This window comes from Triticum urartu, chromosome 4, assembly GCF_003073215.2.
Source record: "Triticum urartu cultivar G1812 chromosome 4, Tu2.1, whole genome shotgun sequence".
NCBI classification, from domain to species: Eukaryota; Viridiplantae; Streptophyta; class Magnoliopsida; order Poales; family Poaceae; genus Triticum; species Triticum urartu.
In genome coordinates this window covers 579,058,226-579,068,625 of record NC_053025.1, presented here as the reverse complement: position 1 = coordinate 579,068,625, position 10,400 = coordinate 579,058,226, and the positions used below count along the sequence as shown (strand labels likewise).

General features: G+C 42.9%; 1 long non-coding RNA gene across 3 annotated transcripts; it reads left to right on the top strand.

Moving 5' to 3' along the window:
• The first annotated feature begins 3,149 nt into the window (after positions 1–3,149).
• On the top strand, positions 3,150–9,160 carry LOC125552852. Of its 3 annotated transcripts, XR_007303812.1 has the most exons (8): positions 3,150–3,682; positions 3,809–3,865; positions 4,836–4,977; positions 5,078–5,246; positions 5,981–6,125; positions 7,032–7,174; positions 8,674–8,754; positions 8,852–9,160. It is a non-coding gene; the product is annotated as an uncharacterized LOC125552852 (long non-coding RNA). The 3 variants fall into 3 exon arrangements; XR_007303811.1 differs by lacking the exon at positions 5,078–5,246; XR_007303813.1 differs by lacking the exon at positions 5,078–5,246 and having other exon boundaries at positions 4,791–4,977.
• The last annotated feature ends 1,240 nt before the right edge of the window (positions 9,161–10,400 follow it).

Here is a 10,400-nt window from a genome sequence, read left to right as displayed (position 1 = left end):
TTCTCCCTCAGCTCCTTCGCGGCAAGCTTGGGGGGGGGGGAACTGCGCGCTCCTTCCGCAGCGCCGCAAGCCGCTGCGCCTCGGTCGACTTCACGACCTTCCCCTTGTCGGCTTTTGGAGCCATGGCGGAAGTGGTGGAGGAGATTGATGGCGTTGGTGGCGTTGGTGGCAATGGGGGGCGGAGCGCTGCTCTCTTTCGGCTTTGGAAAGATGAGGGAGCGGCGGAGATTTCTGAGATTTGAGTAGCAACCGGCGAATGTGCGAACTGCCCCTGTTTCCCCTGCTTATAAGGAGGGAGGGGGCGGACGTTCAGCATTTCCGAATAAAGTAACCACCCATGATCTCTCCCACGATGCCGCATTCAACGCGTGCCGTTCGGGGAGGGTGCGGTGGATACGAAGTGAGATACGGCGTAACCTAGGCCGCGCGTGCCCGTGCCCTGTTTTGGGCCTGGCCCAACAGCGCTCGGCACCGTGTATGGCCCAGGCCCGGGGGCTCCTGTCGGTGTACTAGAGTAGGGGTACCCTAGTATCCCGAACTTGTGCACAGGCAGTCGCAGCATCCCGCGGCAAGGCTTGCCGGGTGACCGCCAAGGTCCTCCGTGGTTCCTTTGGAGCCATTCAAGAACAAAGTATCCAAGTCAAGACCCCGGCAAGAGGAGCTTGCCGGGAAGGCCAACCAAGGCACCTCAAGACCCTGGCAAGAGGAGCTTGCCGGGAAGGCCACCCAAGGCATCTCAAGGAACTTGCCGCGACGCGCCACGCGTCCCGGCAAGGCCCGGTGAGCGACAAGCTCCCGGACGCGACAAGACAACGACTGCGGCAAGGCGCTTGCCACGGCAAGCCACCACTCTGTGCCTGTGCTCCAGCACCTCCACCAACGTATCGCTCTGGGACCTGTCGGTGCCTGTAGCAGGTAGCTGTACCTACCGCAGCACCTTTCCATTTTTACCCTTGTCTAAGTTGCCACCTGTCGGTGACCCCTTGAGCATATAAAAGGAGGCCCATGCGCAACGTAGGGAAGGGAGAGAGAACACTCAGGCTCGGTCTCGTTAGCTGCTGAAGTGTACTGTAGCACTTCGCGCTCCCGAGCAAGAAATCAATACAAACCACAAAGCAGGAGTAGGGTTTTCCGCATCCGTGCGGCCCGAACCTGGGTAAACTGCTCGTGTGCTTCGCCTCGATCCGCTCTTTGCACGACCTCCGCCCCTGCCGAACCGAAAGGGACTCGGCCCGCCGGTCCCATAGGTGCTCGTGGATCAGTACCCCGGCAGAAATCGATCTTTCATAACAAGATTCAGCAAAGCGGTATTAATTTCACAAGATTCCGCACTAGCATCGGGAGCAATCGGAGTACTAATAAAACCATTGTTGTTGGTATTGGAAAAGTCACACAATTTAGTATTATCTTGAGCCATCGTGACAAAGTAAGCAATCCAACACACGAGCACACAAGAAGCAAGCGAAGAAGACAAAAGGAAGAGGGTGAAGAAAAGGCGAATCTTTTCGAAAATCATTTTAGAAGTGGGGGAGAGGAAAACGAGAGGCGAATGGCGAATAATGTAATGCGAGGGACAAGAGTTTATGATGGGTACTTGGTATGTCTCGGCTTGGCGTAGATCTCCCCGGCAACGACGCCAGAAATCCTTCCCACTACCTCTTGAGCTTGCGTTGGTTTTACCCTTGAAGAGGAAAGGGTGATGCAGCAAAGTAGAGTAACTATTTCCCTCAGTTTTGACAACCAAGGTATCAATCCAGTAGGAGATAACATGACAGGCCACCGAATACCTGCACAAACAAACACCAAATTGCACCCAACGAGATAAGGGGTTGTTAATCCCTTCACGGTTATTTGCAAAGTGAGATCTGATATAGATTGATAAACGACAAAGTAATATTTTTGGTTTATGGAATGGAAAGTAAAAATTGCAAAGAAAGTAAATCAGAAACTAGAATTATAGATCATAAACTTATAGAGATGGAAAATAGAACCGGGAGCCATAGGTTTCACTAGAGGCTTCTCTCAAGAAAGGAATTATTATGATGGGGTGAACAAATTACTGCTGAGCAGTTGATAGAAAAGCGCAAATTTATGACGATATCTAAGGCAATGATCATGAACATAGGCATCATGTCCGTGTCAAATAGACCGAAACAATTCTGCATCTACTACTATTACTCCACACATCGACCGCTATCCAGCATGCATTTAGAGTATTAAGTTCATAAAGAACGGAGTAACGCCTTAAGAAAGATGACACGATGTAGAGGAATTAACTCAAAAAATATGATGAAAACCACATCTTTTTATGCTTGATGGCAACAATACAATACGTGTCGGATCCCCTTCTGTCACTAGGATCGAGCACCGCAAGATTGAACCCAAAGCTAAGCACTTCTCCCATTGCAAGAAAAAACCAATCTAGTTGGCCAAACCAAATCGATAGTTCGAAGAGACTTGCAAAGATATTAAATCGTGCATATAAGAATTCAGAGGAGATTCAAATAATATTCATAGATAAGCTGATCATAAATCCACAATTCATCGGATCTCGACAAACACACCGCAAAAGAGTATTACATCGAATAGATCTCCAAGAACATCGAAGAGAACTTTGTATTGAGAATCAAAGAGAGAGAAGAAGCCATCTAGCTACTTGCTATGGACCCATAGGTCTGTGGTAAACTACTCACGCTTCATCGGAGAGACAATGATGTTGATGTAGAAGCCCTCCATGATCGAATCCCCCTCCGGCAGGATGCCGGAAAAGGCCCCAAGATGGGATCTCATGAATACAGAAGGTTGTGGCAGTGGAAAAGTGGTTTCGTGGCTCCCCTGAAAGTTTTTGGGGTATATGAGTATCCCATTGTTAGAGGGTGGGAAGAAATGAAGCCTTCTCAGGATGTGTGGTTCCGGACCATCGGATTAGGTGTCCAAAACGATCATGACCGTCGGATCATCAGATGGATAGATCCTGGCCGCCGGATCATCATCTGGATCGATCCGGGCCGTCGGATCGAAGCCGGCACTGCTACAATGAATAGCGTGGCGCCACCGCCTGTAAATCCCATGCCCCACTGAGGGCATTCTCGTTTTTCACACCTACGCATATAAAACGCAGCAGCCCACGTGTAACCCTAGCTGCCGCTCCTCCCGCATCCTCTTCCTCTCCCTCTCTTGATCTTCTCTGGAAACCTAACCACGCATCTGCACGCTCCCTGCCGCGTCGTTGCCCCCGCTCGCCCTCGTGCCTTCCCCTCCTCCCTGCCCGCGCCGTTGCTCCCGCTCATCCTCGCGCCCTTGCAACTTCCCCTTCTCCCCGCCCTCTCCCTGCTCAGCCGGAGGAGCGCGGCTCACCGTCGGAGCGTGGCTCGCCGCCGATGCTCACGAGAGAGATCATCGCCCCCGGTCAACTCTGGCCGCCTCCACCACCACCCACTGGCAGGAGGCCCACCACTCCTCCTTCTCCTCCACCACGGGCATGTTCCTCACCAAGAGCGGGAGCGTCTCTGCCTGGAGGCGGCGCCATCGGCTGGAGGAGCGGCGGCTGGGTATCCGACTCTCTGCTTTGTTCGACAAGGAGCATGTCGCCGTCACCTTGGGTGCAGCCGTCCGGTGGAAGGCGCTCTCCCTTTTTCAGAAGGCGAGGAGGATCGGCGGATCCAGCCCCCCTCCTCTCCAGGTCTCACCTGCGTTCCATCCTCAGATTCACCCATGTCTTCTCAACACTCATGCTCCGCCTTCTCTTTCTCTCTGATCCATGTTGTCTATGTCTTAACATACATGTCTTTGCGTGTGCATGCAACAGCTCGGTAGAGACAAAAGAGGAGGTCACCGGGAGATGACGGAAGATCAAAGGAGGATGGTTAGTGTATGCTGCCCGAGTATTGTCAAATCTGTTTTTATATAGTGTTGGTTCCCAATTACTGAAGTAAAAAATTCACTAAGCTTGTGGGTACGGTAAGTTAGTGTTAATGTCTGTCACTGGTTACAGAAGTTAGTAGTTCACTGGATATTGGTTACAGTAAAATATCCCTATGTTACAGTAAGTTAGTGGTTAACTGAACTACCGAAGATGTCTTCAATTGTACATTAAAGTTAGTGTTCTAAATGTTCTCAGTACTGTACTGAAGATTTGTCACCGACTGTACTGAAGATTTAAAGTAAACTGAATTTAGAATGCATATACATTAGATTCCAAAAATTGTAGTAGCACTTGGTGCTCATATAAAGCCCATAAGAGCAACCAATTTAAAAGTTTAAAGATAATTTGTGAGAATCTACAACATTTTCTGTAGAGATTAACAGTGAGGCTTAATCTACAACATTATCTGTAGATTAATGGTCAGGCTAAATTGCACTCCATTTTCTGAGAAATCTAAACTGGATGCTGGTATTTCTATGGTCCAGTGAATTAATGCTTGACTATATCTCCAATACACTCAACCATTCTCTGTGATTATAGTTTCATCGTATCTCGAACACAAGGACACATGTATTACTGCAGTATAAATCTCCAAGGATTGTGTGCAAGCAATCTCTAGGATCAATATTCAGTTTAGCATATTAGTTAACACTAGGGCCAGTATTCAGTTAATAGTGGGATCAATATTCAGTTAACGCAAGTAATGTACATGTGGTTAGCATCAACGTGATCGATGCAGTGGACAATGCCAACAATCAGTTTGTTTTTGTGGACTGTTATCCTTGGACTGAACTCAAGCAGTAATAATATATTTGTATCTTGATTATTAGCAGAACAAGTTGCATGATAATTATTTCATTCTTAGGGAAATATTTGTTGCCGACTTGCTATTGACTCTCAGATTTACAAGGTCAATCGACATATGCGACAAAGATCCTGTTGTGCACAAGCATACTCCATACATTGTTATCCTCGTGAGGCTTGCAGAAAAATGGGCAGATGCGCGTGATGGTCAGTGACCTTCGGCCTGGAAAGAGAAAGGGGAATTTAAGGTACATGATTTTTTGGGTTTGTTGGTCAAATAAATAAACAAATTTCTAGGATATTTTGATTGTTTACAAAGCTACTGTTTTTGCGAGGACCTAATTCAAGCCGTATGCTTAAACCGCAAGTCATCCAAGAAGTGGTCCGGTTTTACACAGTGCTCCTAATAGTACATTAAAAGCAAAAACAGTGAACTCCCTCAAAATGATTTGGCCCTTGCCTCTCAATATGGTTCCCGGTGCATAATGGACTACCAAACAATGTTAAGAAGCCATAGGTAAGCAAGAATTCACAATTAACAGCCCTTGTAGCTGTGATAGTATGACATCATGATAGTTTGGTAAGCAAGAATTCACAATTAACAGTCCTTGTAGCATTTACATACATGTTGGGTTCAGATAGACTATGAAATACCTTGATGCTGACCCTAACAAGCCCAGCTAGACCATATGAACATGCAGCAACCAAGACAGTATTTGCACTTCTGCAGATACTATCTAATTTCGATAAAGAACTCTCTGGAAGTTGCAGTGGTGAAAACTTGGTGCATACTGCATATAGATGTTCTTCTAGAATGTGCATTTTAAGATCAAGTATTTTCTTGATTTTCATATTTAAGATCAAGCATTTTCTTGATTTTCTTAATATGGAGCTTTGACCATCTCTTTGGTGTCCAGTTTGGATAATTTTAGTTATAGCACCCAGGCAACTTTTGTTTCTTTCTGTATATTATCAGTCTTCTCAAAAATTGAAGGATTGGTAAGTCTTTTGGTATTCTTATATATTTTTAGTCCATGTTCGGATATCTAAATTCAGTTATGCTTTAATCTTCAAATTTTGAGAATCTATTTATTTACCTTGCTTTGTTATAATGTGTTCTATGCTCCTAAAAGATACCAACCTATCTGTGATGAGGATATGAATGGGAAGGAAACAAATTATTTTGTATAGACATTATCTTGAATACAAGGTAACTCATTTTGTATATGTGCGCGCACCTGACTGTCGCAGTGGCTCGGGAAGGAGTGTGATTGTGCTAGCAGAGTAAAAGACCATAATGGCAATGTCGCTCTGACTGCTCCTGGACTTCCATGGTGGCGCTGGAAGATTTAGCCTGCCGCTTTGCCTGCGCTTCGCCTGATCACCGTTCATCCAGGTCTGCTAAATTTTCTACCACCCGTCTCTCACTGTGTGTGTGAATACCCTTGGCTATGTGTATATATATATATGAGTTAAAAGGACATGTGCACATGAACAAATCATGTGATTTCTTTAATTCCATGAATAATGCTCGAGCCTTGTGATTTCTAACCTATGAATGTAGTTTTGACAAGGCAAATCCATTTTATTTAGAACCTGAACACTCATTACCTACAATTAAGGCTTTCTTGGACCGCCTCACCAACAAAAAAGTAATATACATTTACTCTTTTCCATAAAAAATAACTTAGCTTTAAGAATATAGTTCATTGCTCTCCTCTTTGAACTATTCCTGAATTTGTATATCAGTTCCTGAATAAATACATATGAATAAAACATTTTCTGTTTTTTGTATTGGCCTTCAATGAAGTTCCAAAAGGAGAAGTTTCCTTATAAGACAATAATACTTGGTTGAGTTGTTGACAAAAGTACAAATAAAATGTCCACTGGTATTGATAGTAGTTGGGTAGAGCCATTGGTCATTGAAAAATAAAATCTTAATTGAATTATGATTTGCTAAACATTTATAGCATCTTGGCAATTGTGTGCTTTCTCATGTAAACTCATCTCTCATGATGTTCAGTGATAATTATGGCAAACTGAAGATATGTTGTTTACGCAGTACTATAACATAGTTAAAATTCAAGCTCCTTTTGGCATTGTAACTGTGCTGCCTAATTATTTAGCACCGCGAACATCTAATTAAGTCAATGTATAGTTGTGTAAACTCAGGCCACAGATACATGTGTTGTCTAATTAAACCTATATTATAGATGTGTAAACTCATGCCAGAATGAATTGTAACTTAGTTCAGAAAAGTTGCTAGTTTAATACTTCTGTCTAACATTGCGCCCTCTATTAGATATGATGGCAAGAAATAAGGTTCTTGTCGGTGTCAAAACCGGTGGATCTCGGGTAGGGGGTCCCGAACTGCGCGTCTAAGGCGGATGGTAACAGGAGGTGGGGGATACGATGTTTACCCAGGTTTGGGCCCTCTCAATGGAGGTAATACCCTACGTCATGCTTGATTGATCTTGATGATATAAGTATTATAAGAGTTGATCTACCATGAGATCGTAGAGGCTAAACCCTAGAAGCTAGCCTATGGTATTATTGTTTGTATATCTATCAACACTAGCCTGGCCCTTGTTTATATAATGCACCAGAGGCCTAGGATAAGTCCTAGCCGAATACGCCGGTGGGGGAGGAGTCCTTGTCTTGACCACCAAGTCTTGTGGAATCTTCCTTGTATGCGGCAGCTGTCCGAACTGGCCCATGAGTATACGGCCATGGGGGTCCTCGGCCCAATCTAATTGACCGGGAGACGACGTGGTGAGTACCCCCTAGTCCATGACACCGTCAGTTCTCCTCTGTGAATGTCTTGTTGCACATGCATTAAACATTTTATATGGTGGGGGAATGATGCGGAAGTGAGAGTATACAAGTCAGTCCAGGTTTACTTAGGTTCCTTCATTTAAAGCGGTGTTTTCCTCGCTTGATTCAACATATAGCATTTCGATTACTTTTAACATATTTTGTTGGTTTGTTTCTATATAAATTTAGCCACTCTTCTTAGATGGTGTTGTGATTGGTGTAATTTAGCTTGCTTCTATGTACTGTTGAAGTTGTATTGCTGTGTATTCTGCTTTAAGACTTGCTATTAATTGTCACTTGCATACACATGATTAGATGGGTCATGGATTTATGCAGCTAGCATGCATGGCTAATCTTGTGTGCCTGCTGCAGAAATAGCTCGGGTGGTAAATTAAATGGCCACACTCTAATGTAGTAATGGTGAATCCACTTATGTAACCACCTATAGTAATCAAGGACCAATACTAACTGAAGATGAATAAAAATCATTGGTCAGAGAACAAGATAAGAAAGAGGTGGCCATTGAGTTGTCACGATAGATCATAATCATGATCAGTTATTTAGTTGTTTCTCCTATTGCATTGCATGTAAATGAATCTTAATATATTTCAACCCCAGATTTAATTTTCCGCCTTTTCAATTTGTTAAAATAAGAACACGGAAGCCTCCAAACTGTATTTGATATATTGGCGATTTCTAATTGAATAATTTATGGCCCACTCCCTCTCTAAAGCTTAATCAAATAAGTCTGATGTTCTCCTCTACCCTTGCTATCAGAAAATCTTCAATCTGTATTATATAATCGTTGTCTTGTCTTGTGTACCACTTTCAGAATATGACCTTCTTTATTTTACTTTAGTTTGCATCGATTATTTCTTCGCCCGATCCATGTTTTTAGATACTTCCCTTGAAAAAATAAATAGTTTTAGCTTTTAGATACTTATCCATGTTCAAGTAAATTAAAATGTTGAATGTTTCTCCCTAAATCATAGGGAGCAAAGTTCACGAGTTTTGAGTTGTAAACATGCCTTACAACCATTTTATTTATAAATACATGTAAATGATATAGATGTTGGTCTATCTCACCTGCAAAAAATGGCTTACAACCAATAGATCTATTGTTCCAACAGGTTCAAAATTGAACTTGTTTTGCTATAAATGGCCTCCCGCGGTTGTATACAAAGCTGAAGTAGGTACCATCTCCATGAAAGGTATCGTCGTTCGTAGAATTTTCAGTTAAACTATCAATTTGAGTATATTTTTATTTATTAATGTTAATCACACCAATGGAATCAACCTGCGGAACAGTACTTGCAAAGGTGTGTTGGAGCTGAACTAAGGAAGTTGTCAATGCTCAAGCCATGTGCAAGAAGAGTGAACCAGAAAACTAAGAAGATGTTTATTTTTTATTGTTTATCCTTAGGTTGTATTTGACTATTTATTGTGGCGAATTGGCCGAGTTTTCTAATTGGAGTCTCATTGAGGAATGTTGAAGGGTTTAGATTTATATTTAAGGTCTACCAGTAATATAGGAAGCAAGTTGTGGTGTGTGTGCCAGTTATCTTATGAACAAGTGAGACCACCATTAATTTAAATCTCTCATATACTTCGTTAAGTTGTCAATCTGGCATGTGTTCCTTTCAAGTTGCATGGACATTTTAATAATTAATTATGCAATTTTAGTGCTCCTAATTAGTTGCATGGCCATTTTAATATTTAATTAATTAGTTTTTATGCATGGTTAGTGCTAGGTAGATTCTATGCGTGCTTCTTTTGAAGGAAATATGCCCTAGAGGCAGTAATAAAGTTGTTATTTATATTTCTTTATATCATGATAAATGTTTATTATTCATGCTAGAATTGTATTAACCGGAAACTTAGTACATGTGTGAATACATAGACAAACAGAGTGTCACTAGTATGCCTCTACTTGACTAGCTCGTCAATCAAAGATGGTTAAGTTTCCTAGCCACGAACAAGGAGTTGTTATTTGATGAACGGGGTCACATCATTAGAGAATGATGTGATTGAATTGACTCATCTGTTAGCTTAGCACTTTGATCGTTTAGTTTACTGCTATTGCTTTCTCCATAACTTATACATGTTCCTATGACTATGAGATCATGCAACTCCCGAATACCGAAGGAACACTTAGTGTGCTATCAAATGTCACAACATAACCGGGTGACTATAAAGATGCTCAACAGGTGTCTCCGATGGTGTTTGTTGAGTTGGCATAGATCAAGATTAGGATTTGTCACTCCGTGTATTGGAGAGGTATCTCTAGGCCCTCTCGGTACTGCACATAACTATAAGCCTTGCAAGCAATGTGACTAATGAGTTAGTTATGGGATGTTGCATTACGGAACAAGTAAAGAGACTTGCCGGTAATGATATTGAACTAGGTATTGAGATACCGACGACCGAATCTCGGTCAAGTAACATACCGATGACAAAGGGAACAACGTATGTTGTTATGCGGTTTGACCGATAAAGATCTTCATAGAATATGTAGGAACCAATATGAGCATCTAGGTTCCGCTATTGGTTATTGACCGGAGATGACTCTCGGTCATGTCTACATAGTTCTCCAACCCTTAGGGTCCGCACGCTTAACGTTCGGTGACGATTAGTATTATGAGTTTATGTGTTTTGATGTAATGAAGGTTGTTTGGAGTCCCGGATGAGATCACGGACATGACGAGGAGTCTCGAAATGGTCGAGACATAAAGATCAATATATTGGAAGGCTATGTTTGGACATCGAAATGGTTCTGGGTGAGTTCGGGCATTTACCAGAGTACCGGGGGGTTACCGGAACCCCTCGGGGAGTGTATGGGCCTTAATGGGCCTTAGTG